This window comes from Trichosurus vulpecula, chromosome 6, assembly GCF_011100635.1.
Source record: "Trichosurus vulpecula isolate mTriVul1 chromosome 6, mTriVul1.pri, whole genome shotgun sequence".
Lineage (NCBI taxonomy): Eukaryota > Metazoa > Chordata > Mammalia > Diprotodontia > Phalangeridae > Trichosurus > Trichosurus vulpecula.
In genome coordinates this window covers 284834045-284844368 of record NC_050578.1, presented here as the reverse complement: position 1 = coordinate 284844368, position 10324 = coordinate 284834045, and positions in this window count along the sequence as shown.

Here is a 10324-nt window from a genome sequence, read left to right as displayed (position 1 = left end):
TCTCTGGGCGTGTCTCTGAGTTCAGGGGGTCCCTCTGGCCTGCTGGGGGCTGGGGGTGAGCCAAAGTGGGGGACAGTGGCCCTTGCTGAAGATCACAGAACAGAAGTGGGGCCCGGCCCTGGGTGCCTGTGAGGAGTCCTCATTGATCAGAAGAATCAGAGAGGAGGCTTTTGGCAGGAGAGACTTTTAATGAGCGGGTCTTGGAGGGGTCTCCTGGAGGCAGCTGTAGGGGCTCCAGCATCGATGGGAGCTCATTTCAGGGTGCCTCTGTTACCCTGAACTTCTCTTGTAGTTGTGGAGGTTTGATAGTACCCATCCTGAAGGGACGAAGAAGGTGAGGAAGATGGCCACCAGGGCAGCCACCTGCTCCTGGTGGGGAGGGGAGATAATGCATTGATTAAGGACCTACTGTGTGCCAAGCACCGTGCAAACATCCCATTTGATCCTCACAGCAACCTGGGAAGTAGGTGCTGATATGACTCTTAATACAGTTGAGGAAGCTGGCAGGATTTGCCTTCGGGTCCTCCTACTTCGGGGTTGGCCTGTCTACTGCCCCACCAGCTGCTTGGGGAAAGAACCAGCTCACTGTGGTGGCTGGGAGGAGGCCAACTCCTTTCCCTATCTCCTCCCTTCCCCTCCCTCTCAAGGTTCCAATGCAGCCAGGCCTCTTACATCCTCCCATCCCCCCCAAAATGACCTTCAAACCCTGTAGGCCAGAAGCCAAGGAGGACGTGACTTGACTAGTCAAGGTCAGAGGATAGTCCCTCTGGTCAGCCCAGGGAAACCCTGGTAAACACACCCAGCTAACAGGGAGGGGGTGGGAGTAGGGTCTCAGGGCCCCCCTCCCCAGGGATCTCTTCAGTGGTGGAGGGGGAGGGCCTTGCCAATGGTGTCAGCCCACAGATGGGGCAGAAAGAGCAATGACCAGGAGATGCATTCAGACTCCAACTGCTGTGTGACCTGGTGCTGGTCACAACCTCTCTGGTCCAGCCAAGGAGCCGGAGTAGATCAGTAGTAAGGGAGGTGTTGGGAGAGACCACCTCTCTGTGCCTCCCTTCAGGAGGGGAGCAGAGCATCAGCTCACTCTCAGCATTCTCTGGGGGCCTCCTTTGTTTGCCCTCATGCCCTGGACACCGTCCCTCCCCCCCCCCCCCCCCCAATGCTCTCAGCTGGTAAATGACTGGCAAGGATCTGGGACTTCTAAACTCTCCCGACTGAAGGTTTTCTCAGCAGCCAGTATATTCTCTTTGTGAGATCACTGGAAGATGAGGCTAGCTGAGAAGGAAGCCTTTAGGCCAGTCCCCTTGGCTACCCTGGTCCCCTTAGTTTTCGAGCCCACCCCTCTCTAAGTTCCTCAGGGCTTCTCCCTCCCAGCATTGTCCATCTGACCTCACTGGGCCTACAACCCTCTCTTCTCAGGGCCACTTACGCCGGTGCTGGTCGGATCCCTGGCTGGCCGGGCAGAGACATGAGCCCTGGGAACCAGCTGGTTCCTCAGGGAGGTCTGGAGCAGTCTGGAGGCCCTTGTCAGGCTCAGCATGGTCCTCAGCGGGCTCTGCTCTGTTCCACACAGGGAAGGGCTCCTTGCCTGTCTGACCTTTACTCAGAGGGTGGTGCTCGATGCAGCTTGGTGCCAGAAAACAGCAGCTGTCACTGTCGCAAAAGACTGAGAGGCAGGAGGGGGAGGCTGGCTCCAAATGCCAGGCATAGCAGCCTCCTGGGGGAGTGGCCTCCCCCAATCACCACAGGAGGGCCCACCTTTGGCCCCTGGCCCTCAGACTGCAGAGGGCTCTGGGGACTTGAGGCCCAGACCCACGGATTTGCCCAAGGTGAAAAAGGGAGATTTGGGAATTCGAACCAAGGAAACCTGGCTCTGACCTCTTTCCCTAAAACTTCCATCCATCAGTCACAGGAACAGATTTAGATCTCAAGGCAATCCTAGAAGCCCAACCTCCTCATTTGACTGAAGGGCCTGAGAGGATCAGTGACTATCCCAGGATCACTCAGCCTCCCACTGGGTGTCTGGCAAGGTAACTAGCAGCTGTGGCCAGAACTCAGCTGAACAGAGACAGTCTTGATCACAGGATCATTCTCCCTGAATGAACTTAGCTGGTACAGCAGCTCCGAGAAGTAGGGAGGAGGCGCCAACCGTGGAGCTCCTCCCCTTGGGGTCTTAACCCGGGCACCTGTGTCAAGCCCACCCCAGCCAGGAGGCGTCCTTGGGTTATGCCCATGGAGCCAATTAGAGGCTCTTGCTGCACCTGCTCAACAGTGCATACACACACACACATGCACACGCATCAACAGTATCAGGCTAGGGCTCGAGCAAAGTGAGCTAGGCTCTGGGATTGTGTCTCCTTCCTGCAGTCTTTCCCTCTCAGCTCCATCGCCCTACATACTCCATCCTAAACGTGCCCAGAACCAAGCACAAAACCAGTTGTGATGGAGCTTTCCTTTTACTCTAATCTCCCCAAGATCCCAGTGGCTCAGCAGTCCCTGAGGATGGAGGGCATCGAGTCTGACCACGTGGAGTTGCCAGGCAGCTTGGTGCCCTGTCACACTGCCAGCCACCCATCCGCTCCTGCTCCTTTTTCTCCCTCTTTCCATTCTTTGGAGGTGGTGTGATGCAGTCAAAGCTTACCACCCTAATGGCCTTGTCAAATTACTAAATGTCCAGGGCCTCAAGGGCTTTCCCTTCAAGCAGTGATCCATAAATGTAGGGCCCATTAGTAGAGAACAGCAGGGCAAGATTAGAATGGAGGCTAGATTGGAGAAGGGAAACAGATCCACTGGAAGGCTTTAGGGTGCTTGGCTGCCGTTTACGAGCCAGACTGTCCGTAATCCCTGGTGAGATTGGGCCCGGGATGGACTTTCCCCTGGTTGCTCCTCCATCTTGGGGAGCGTACACTTCTGGTCCCTCTCAGTGAGTATCATTCACTTGGACTGGGGCAGGCAGGTGCTTGGGGCCACCTGGAAGACAGAGAGTGGCCATTTGCCTGCAGTCTGAGGCCCCAGGTGATGGTGTCTCCCTCTGTACATTCACTCTAATAGCCCCACAGCCAAGAAGGGGACACTGTCATCTCAAAGAGTGACTAGCAAACCTTTCATCTGCCTCAGGTGAGGGTGCTGGAGACCCAGATACTGCAGGAGAGAGGTCCCTGCCTTCCAGAGGAGGAAGATGACAACATTTCTGTAAACATTATGTACAAATGTACCCAAACTAACTGACAGATGCCTTGAGATTTCAAGTGTACAAAATAGGTTGGGGGCAGGGGTGACACCAACCTCTCAGCGACCCAGGAAAGGTCTTAACTGGAAGGGAAGGTGGGGCTTCCACAGCTGAGGGGAGGAGGGAGGGCATTGCTCACTCGGTCTCAGAAGCGGACCTGGGACACATGGGGACCCGCAAGATCGCTTTGCCTAGAGCAGAAAGAGAGGAAGACCCCAGAAGGCATCATCTGAGATCAGTCCCTGGAAGGGGCTGGGTCCCAGATGCCCCCAGGAACATTCCTCAGGCCCTGATTCTGTCCTGAGGACCCCTAGGCCAATGCCTGGAACAGAAAGGAGATTGTTCTGGTCTCTGCCCTGTGGCTGAAGGAAGGTCAGGGCCTCAAGGCGAAGTTCCTTCTCAGTCCAGGACATCCTCCAAACCCACAACCTGAGTCACGCCCCCTCCCTTGGGGTCTGGCCACCTCCCGGGTGGGCGCAGCCTCCCAATTAGAAGATTATGTCTGCCCCACCCCTGCCTTTGGAGCTGGGATCAAGGTGGGGTGGGGAAGAGCCGCCAAGCCACAATTCAGGAGCCCGAGAGCTAAGGATCTCAGGACGGCAGGTGGGTGTTAGCCCTCTCTCCTCCCTACAAGTGACAGGAAATTACAGGGCTTCAACAGGAAGGATGGGGGCAGGGACCAGGGCGAGGATCCCTGGGTAGTTCAGTTGGCCAGCCGCCCTCTCCACAGTCCCTCCCTTGCACACACTAATGATGCCGATACTCAGGGAGGGCTAGCCAACCAGCGCCCTTGGGGAGCTGTTAAGCCACCATTCTGGAGGGTGGGGTGCAAGCAGCGCCTCCCCCCCAAGCTGGCAGCCAGTGAGCTTTGAGATTCCGTCAGTCTAATCCCTTCCTGTAATCCTGTCATTTGCCCCACAGCCTAACCCCCTCCCAGCCCATAATTACCCCCTTGGATTCTGGGGCTGCTGAAAGGAGTGTTTATGTGGAGGAGGAAGAGGGGTCTATTAGTGGGCCCAGCTTGCTTCCTCTTAGTGATAAGGCACTGGCACCAGGTGGTGACCCTGGGCAGCCTCCTCTCAGCCCCTTGCCTTCAGAATGATTTGGGGGTGAGGACTGACCTGGCCAGTGTCCATCTGGGTCCAGTTGGGGGTAGAGGATAGGAGGGGGCAGGAGGAGGGGCCCCAGAACAGAAGACCAGGGTAGCTCCCCTCAGTAAACTCTTCTTCCCTGGCTCCCTGTGGGTGGGTTATTGCCGAACCCACTGAGGCAGAGCCCCCCGGTGTTCATCAGGCAGGCAGATAGAGGCAGAGACTCCCCAGAACTCCAGCCCTGGGCCCCAGCCCACATCCCATCAGATCCTTCTGTAAAATCTCAGAGACGAAAGGCCACATTGCCCTGGCCTGGGAGCCTCTGGACACCACCGTTTCTGTTTGTGGGTAGTTCTTTTTAGGAATAATTTCCTAATTTTCCCTTGCGTCAAGCCCAAATAAGTTTTTTTTTTTTTAAAATGTCACAACTCTGATGACAAGGTTTGTGTTTTTTCTTCCTTATGTTGTGACAGCAGCATATATCTAGCTAGGACTCTTCAGCCTATTAACCACATCAGACTGTAGCAGCTTTGCAGGCCTCTCCACTCCACCCCCCCACCCCCATCCACCGAGAAAGCACAGCAGAGCAGAGCTAGGCTAAGCCCTCTCCGGCAAGTCTTTCTAATGCTCCAAGGGTCTTCTGCCAGCTGAGCCTTCCCTTCTCCATCCACACACTCCTGGGGCCCTCACCCGATGCCCATATGTCCCATTCCGGAGGCCTACTTCCACCCTGGGCCCCTTCCTCTGGACCCTCTCCTTTACATGCCAGGCATTGCTAAGCACTTCACAAAGACTAACTCGTTTATTGTGTGACCTGGCAGAGTCCAGCCAATAAACATCCATTATGCACCTACTACATGCTGAGCGTTGTGTTAAGCTCCAGGAGAAGCACTCAGTGTCCAAAAAGAGCCCAAAGATAGTCCCTGTTCTCAAGAAGTCACTGTCCAATAGAGCAAGCAACATGCAAACAACCTAGGTACAAACAAGCTAGATTCAGGACGGACTTCAATAATTAACAGAGGGAAGGCTTTGGAGTTATGAGGGCTGAGAAAGGCTTTCTGGAAAAGATGGGGTTTTAGCAGAGACTTAAAGGAAGCCAAGGGCCTGGGGCGGGGGGCGGGCAGAGATGGGGCAGCAGCAGGCCATGTCACTGGATTTAGAGTGCCTGGCCAAACAGGATTTCTATTTGATCTTGGAGGTAATGGGGAGCTGCTGGAATAAACTGAGTCGGGGTTAACATGGCCATTCTTGTGCTTTATGAGGGCAGATGTTGGAGGCAGGCAGACCCCCAGACAGACAGACAGACAGACACACACACACACACACACACACACACACACACACACACACACACACACGCCCAGCAGCTACTGCCATAGTCCAGGCATGAGATGATGAGGGTGGGGGCGGATTAGGGAAAGAAGGGGGTACGTGTAAGAGGTGTTGCAAAGGTTGAATCAGTAGGCCTCAGCAATTGGCTAGTATGAGAGAGCGAGGGGTCTAGGATAACTCCTAGGGTTTTTTTTGGGGGGGAGGGCAGGCAGGGTTAAGTGGCTTGCCCAGGGTCATCTGGATTTGAACTCAGGTCCTCCTAACTCCAGGGCTAGTATCTATCACTGCGCCTAGCTGCCCCTAACTCTTAGGTTCAGTGACATGTGGGTTACTGAGAGCAGGTAAGCTTATAAGGGCTTTGGAAGGAAGGATAGTGAGGAGTTTGGGACAATTTGAGTTTCAGAAGTCTACTGGACATCCAGTTCAAAGTGTCTGAAAGGCAGATGGAGATGCAAAACTGGGGACCAGCAAGAGACTGAAGCAAGAAGACTTGAGAGTTATCAGATGGTCACGAAATCCATGAAAGCTGATGAGATCCCCAAGGGAAGTAGTGAAGGGGGACCAGAGAAGCAGGCCCAGGACAGAGCCCTGAAGGACACCCACAGTTAGAGGGCATGGCCTGGAGGAAGGTCCAGCAAAGGAGACAGTGGAGGAGCAGTCAGAGAGGGAGGAGGAGAGCTTGGGGGGGATTCTCCAAAAACCTAGAGAAGAGGGTGATCACCAGTGTCCAAGGCCACAGAGAGGTCAAGGAGAAAGAAGACTGAGAAAAGGCCAGTGGACTTGACCACTAAGAGGTCGGTGGTCACTCTGGAGAGAGCAGTTTGGATGACATCATCAAAAGTCAGACTAGTTAAGCAAAGAGAAGGTGCCAAGGGTGCACAGCCTTCTGAGGAATTTAACGGCAGAAGGGAAGAGGGATGTGGGATGACAGCTGGGTGGTGGAAGGGAGGAGGGAGTCAGTAGGAAAGCAGCCAGTGTCGGGGAGAGCTGACAGAGGGGGCAATTTCTGGGAGGAAATGGGATGGAATGGGGTCTCTTGTTCCCATGGAGGGTTTGGGCTTGGCAAGGAAAAGGGTGACCTCTTCAGGCGAGAGGGGAGTAGGCACCTGAGAGTGTGCTCTGGCCTAATAGTCTCAAGCATTCTTTCTGTAAAATAAAGTATAAGAGGGTGGGGGACAGGGAGCCATGGGAGGTTGGAGCAGGGCTGAGGTTTGGAAGAGCCTCTGTGGAGGATGGGAGAGGGAGGGTTGCAGAAGGTCTAGCAGGATTGCCGAGGGCTGGTAATGGATCCCAGTTGTGGTTTTCTCCAGCTTTGTTCAGCAGTAGGTAAGTAGGAGCAAAGGCCACCCATAGTGGGAGTGACCCAAGGCAGAGGCTTGGCAGGGCAGAGGACAGCGTGACCGAGGCCTCTTTAGATTGCAAGTCCAGGTGGCCTCTCACACCCCACATCTCACCCTTCTCTGGGCCAGGCTGAAAGAAGAGGGTGATAGCTTGTCAGGAGCATCTGGTCATCCCAACCCGACGTCCTTGAGGGGATTAAGTTGGTTGACCTCCTCATCCCTAGGGTTTGGCTGTTATTAAGGAGTTTGGGTCATAAGGAACCAGGTGGTGTGACTGTGCCCCAGGTGGGTGGAGGCTGGAGCCTAGGGAACCCCAACCTCCAGCAATTCTGTCCTGGTTTGTCTAACCACCTCTCCTCCTCCTCCTCCTCCTCCCTCCTTCCCCTCCTTTCTCCTTCTCTTCGCCCTTCCTCTTTCTCCTCCACTTTACCACTCTGTTTCCCTGGAGGGCATGACTTCTGGACAATTCATCCTCATGCATCCAACCACACACTTGTGAGCACTTGGCACCACCCAGTGTCCAGACTGGGAGTCACAGGCTCAGCCTAAAGGCAGGAGGGTCCCCTGTGAGCTAAGGTTTCTGGGAGCCTGGCAGGTGTTACAACCCACAGGCCTCTCTTAGAGCACTTTATTCTTTTCTTCCCATTCAGAGGAGCGGTCTTGTGACCTCAAGCCTTTGTCTCGGGCCTCAGTTTCCCCAAATGTACAGTGTGTGCTCTCCATATTTGCTCTCAGTTCTGACCTTCTGTGACTTCTGGCTCACCGAAGCCATGACAGAAGCAGGTCCACAGGTGCCTCAGAGTGGTCACAGGACACCCAGCACCTCAGAGCTGGCCGCTCAGCCCAGTTGCCTCTACAATATTTCATAGTCCCAGTCATTAAATAGGGATGTTTAGCCTGGGTCAGAGAAGACCGGGGTGGATGGCTGCATTGTAACTGTCTTCAAGTATCTGTAGACTTCCAGAAGTAGCAATTAGGACACCTTGGTTCAGGGGCCAGGCCTGCCCTTGGCTTCTGGAGATGGCCTGATAGAGAAATGTTATGAATAATAACCCTAAGATAGCACACATTTACATAGCAGGATTTGCAAAACAGTTTACTGATGTTATCTCACATGATCCTCACAATAAGCTTCCAAGGCACATGTTATTATTACCCAAGCTTTACCGAAAAGGGGAGGGAAACTGAGAAAACTTGCCTGTGACTTGCCTAGGATCATCCAGCTTGAAGGTGTCAGGAGCAAGATTCAAACTCAAGTCTTGATTCTAGGTTTTTAGGACATCTCTTCCTCCTCCTTGCTCTTCTCCTCCCTCTCTGCCCACTCTTCCTCAGCCTCCTTTGCTGGCTCCCCCTCCAGATCTGCCCTCTAACCATTGGGGTCCCTCAGGTTTCTGCCCAGGGCCACCTGTTCTTCTCCCTCCATACTAATTCACCTGATGACCTCATCAGCTCCTGTGGATTTAATGACAATCTTTGCACTGATGATTCTAAAATCTACCTCTCCAACCTCCAGTCTCATCTTCAACAGACATCTCAAACTGGATGTCCAGCACACACATTTAGGGTTATATATACTCAATATACAAAACAGAACTCAGGCCTAAACCCTCCCCTCCCCTATTCCTTATTATTGTAGGTGACAACACCATAGGCTCCCAACTTAGGAGTCATCCTGGACTCCTCTCTCTTTCTTACCCTCCAAATCCAATATGGTGCCAAGGCCTGTCATTTCACCTCTGCGGCATCTCTGGTCCATTTCACCTCTGCAGCATCTCTTAAATAATCCCCCTTCTCTCCTCTGAGACTGCCTCCACCCTGGTACAGATGTTCATCACCTCACACCTGGACACTTATAATATCCTGCTGGGGGAGGAGGGGAGGTAGTCTGCCTGCCTCAAATCTAGTCCATCCTCTAATTAGCTGTCAAATGATCTTTCTAAAATGCAGGTCAGATTATGTCAACCCCCTACTCAGTAACCTCCAGGAGCTATTACAAAATGCTCTGCTTGCCATCCAAAGCCCTTCATCACCTGGCCCAGTTCCTGCCTTTCCAATCTTCTCACGCCCTCCTCCTCAACATCTAGTCTTTGATCCAATGACACTGACCTCCTGGCTGTCAGCAAGAACAAGACCCTCCCACCTCTGGCCATCCTCCATGCCTGGAATGCTCTCCTCCCCCTGCTCAGACCGATAACCTCTTTGGCTTTCTTTAAGTCCCAACTTCAATTCCACTTTCTTCAGGATGCTTTCCCCACCCCCTCTTATTTCCAGGGATGTCCCCCTGTTAATCATTTTCTCTTTGTTTGGTCTAGAGCTTGTTTGTACATATTTGTTTGCTTGCGGTCTCTCCCATTAGACTGTAAGCTCCTTGAAGAGCAGGGCTGGTCTTTTGCCTCTTTTTGCATCCCTGGTGCTTGGCCCACAGTAAGTGCTTCATCAGTGTTTTTGGACTGTCTGACTTCACAGAATCAACAAGCTGCCTCTAAGAAAGACTTCTGCGCTCCCTCTCAGCTTCGTCTCAATAGTCATGGCTAACATTTACTGTGTGCTGGGCACTGGGCTAATCGCTTTGCAATTAGCTCATTTGATCCTCACTACAACCCTGGGAGGGAGGTGCTTTACAGACGAAGGAACGGAGGCAGTCAAATTTCTATGTAGGCCCTCTAGTGCACTGTGTACTATGGTGCCCCCTGGCGGCCGGCCAGTTTCAAGGACTCCCAACTCTTAATTCTTGCTGCTTTCTCGCCCAAGAGCTGGCGCAAGGGCATCATTCTTGGGAGAACCAGCATCTGGTTCATGGCTGGCAGGGACCTCAGAAGCTGCCCGGCTTCAGAGCCTCTGACTTTCTCCACCTCTCAGACCCCTCACTATTACACACCCACCTGATTCCTCCTCTACCTTTCTGTCCATACATACCTCTGACTCTTCTCTCAGACTCCCTTCTCTGATCATTTTTTCCTTATATACTCAACCCTAGGGGAGTGGCCAAGGCCTCAGGGGATGACCAGGGCCCAAGGCAAGTGATCAAGGCCTCAGGAAGTGATCAAGGTGCCAGAGACCAACTGAAACTCTAGGAAAGGATGGAAATTGCCCTGGAGGGTAACAGAGGCCTCATGCCCTCAGCATCAGCACTCCAGCCTGGCCTGAGGCTTTTGATCCTACTGACTGGCCCCACTTCCTTCTGGGCTCCTGCCTTATTGCCATCGACTTCAGGGAACTGGTGAGGCAGGATTCAGGGCTGCTGATTACCTCCCTGACCTTCCCCAGCACGGTGCCCTCTGGGGCATCTCTGCTCCCCTAACACCACTTTTCAGAGCGAAGGGGGGAAGAGA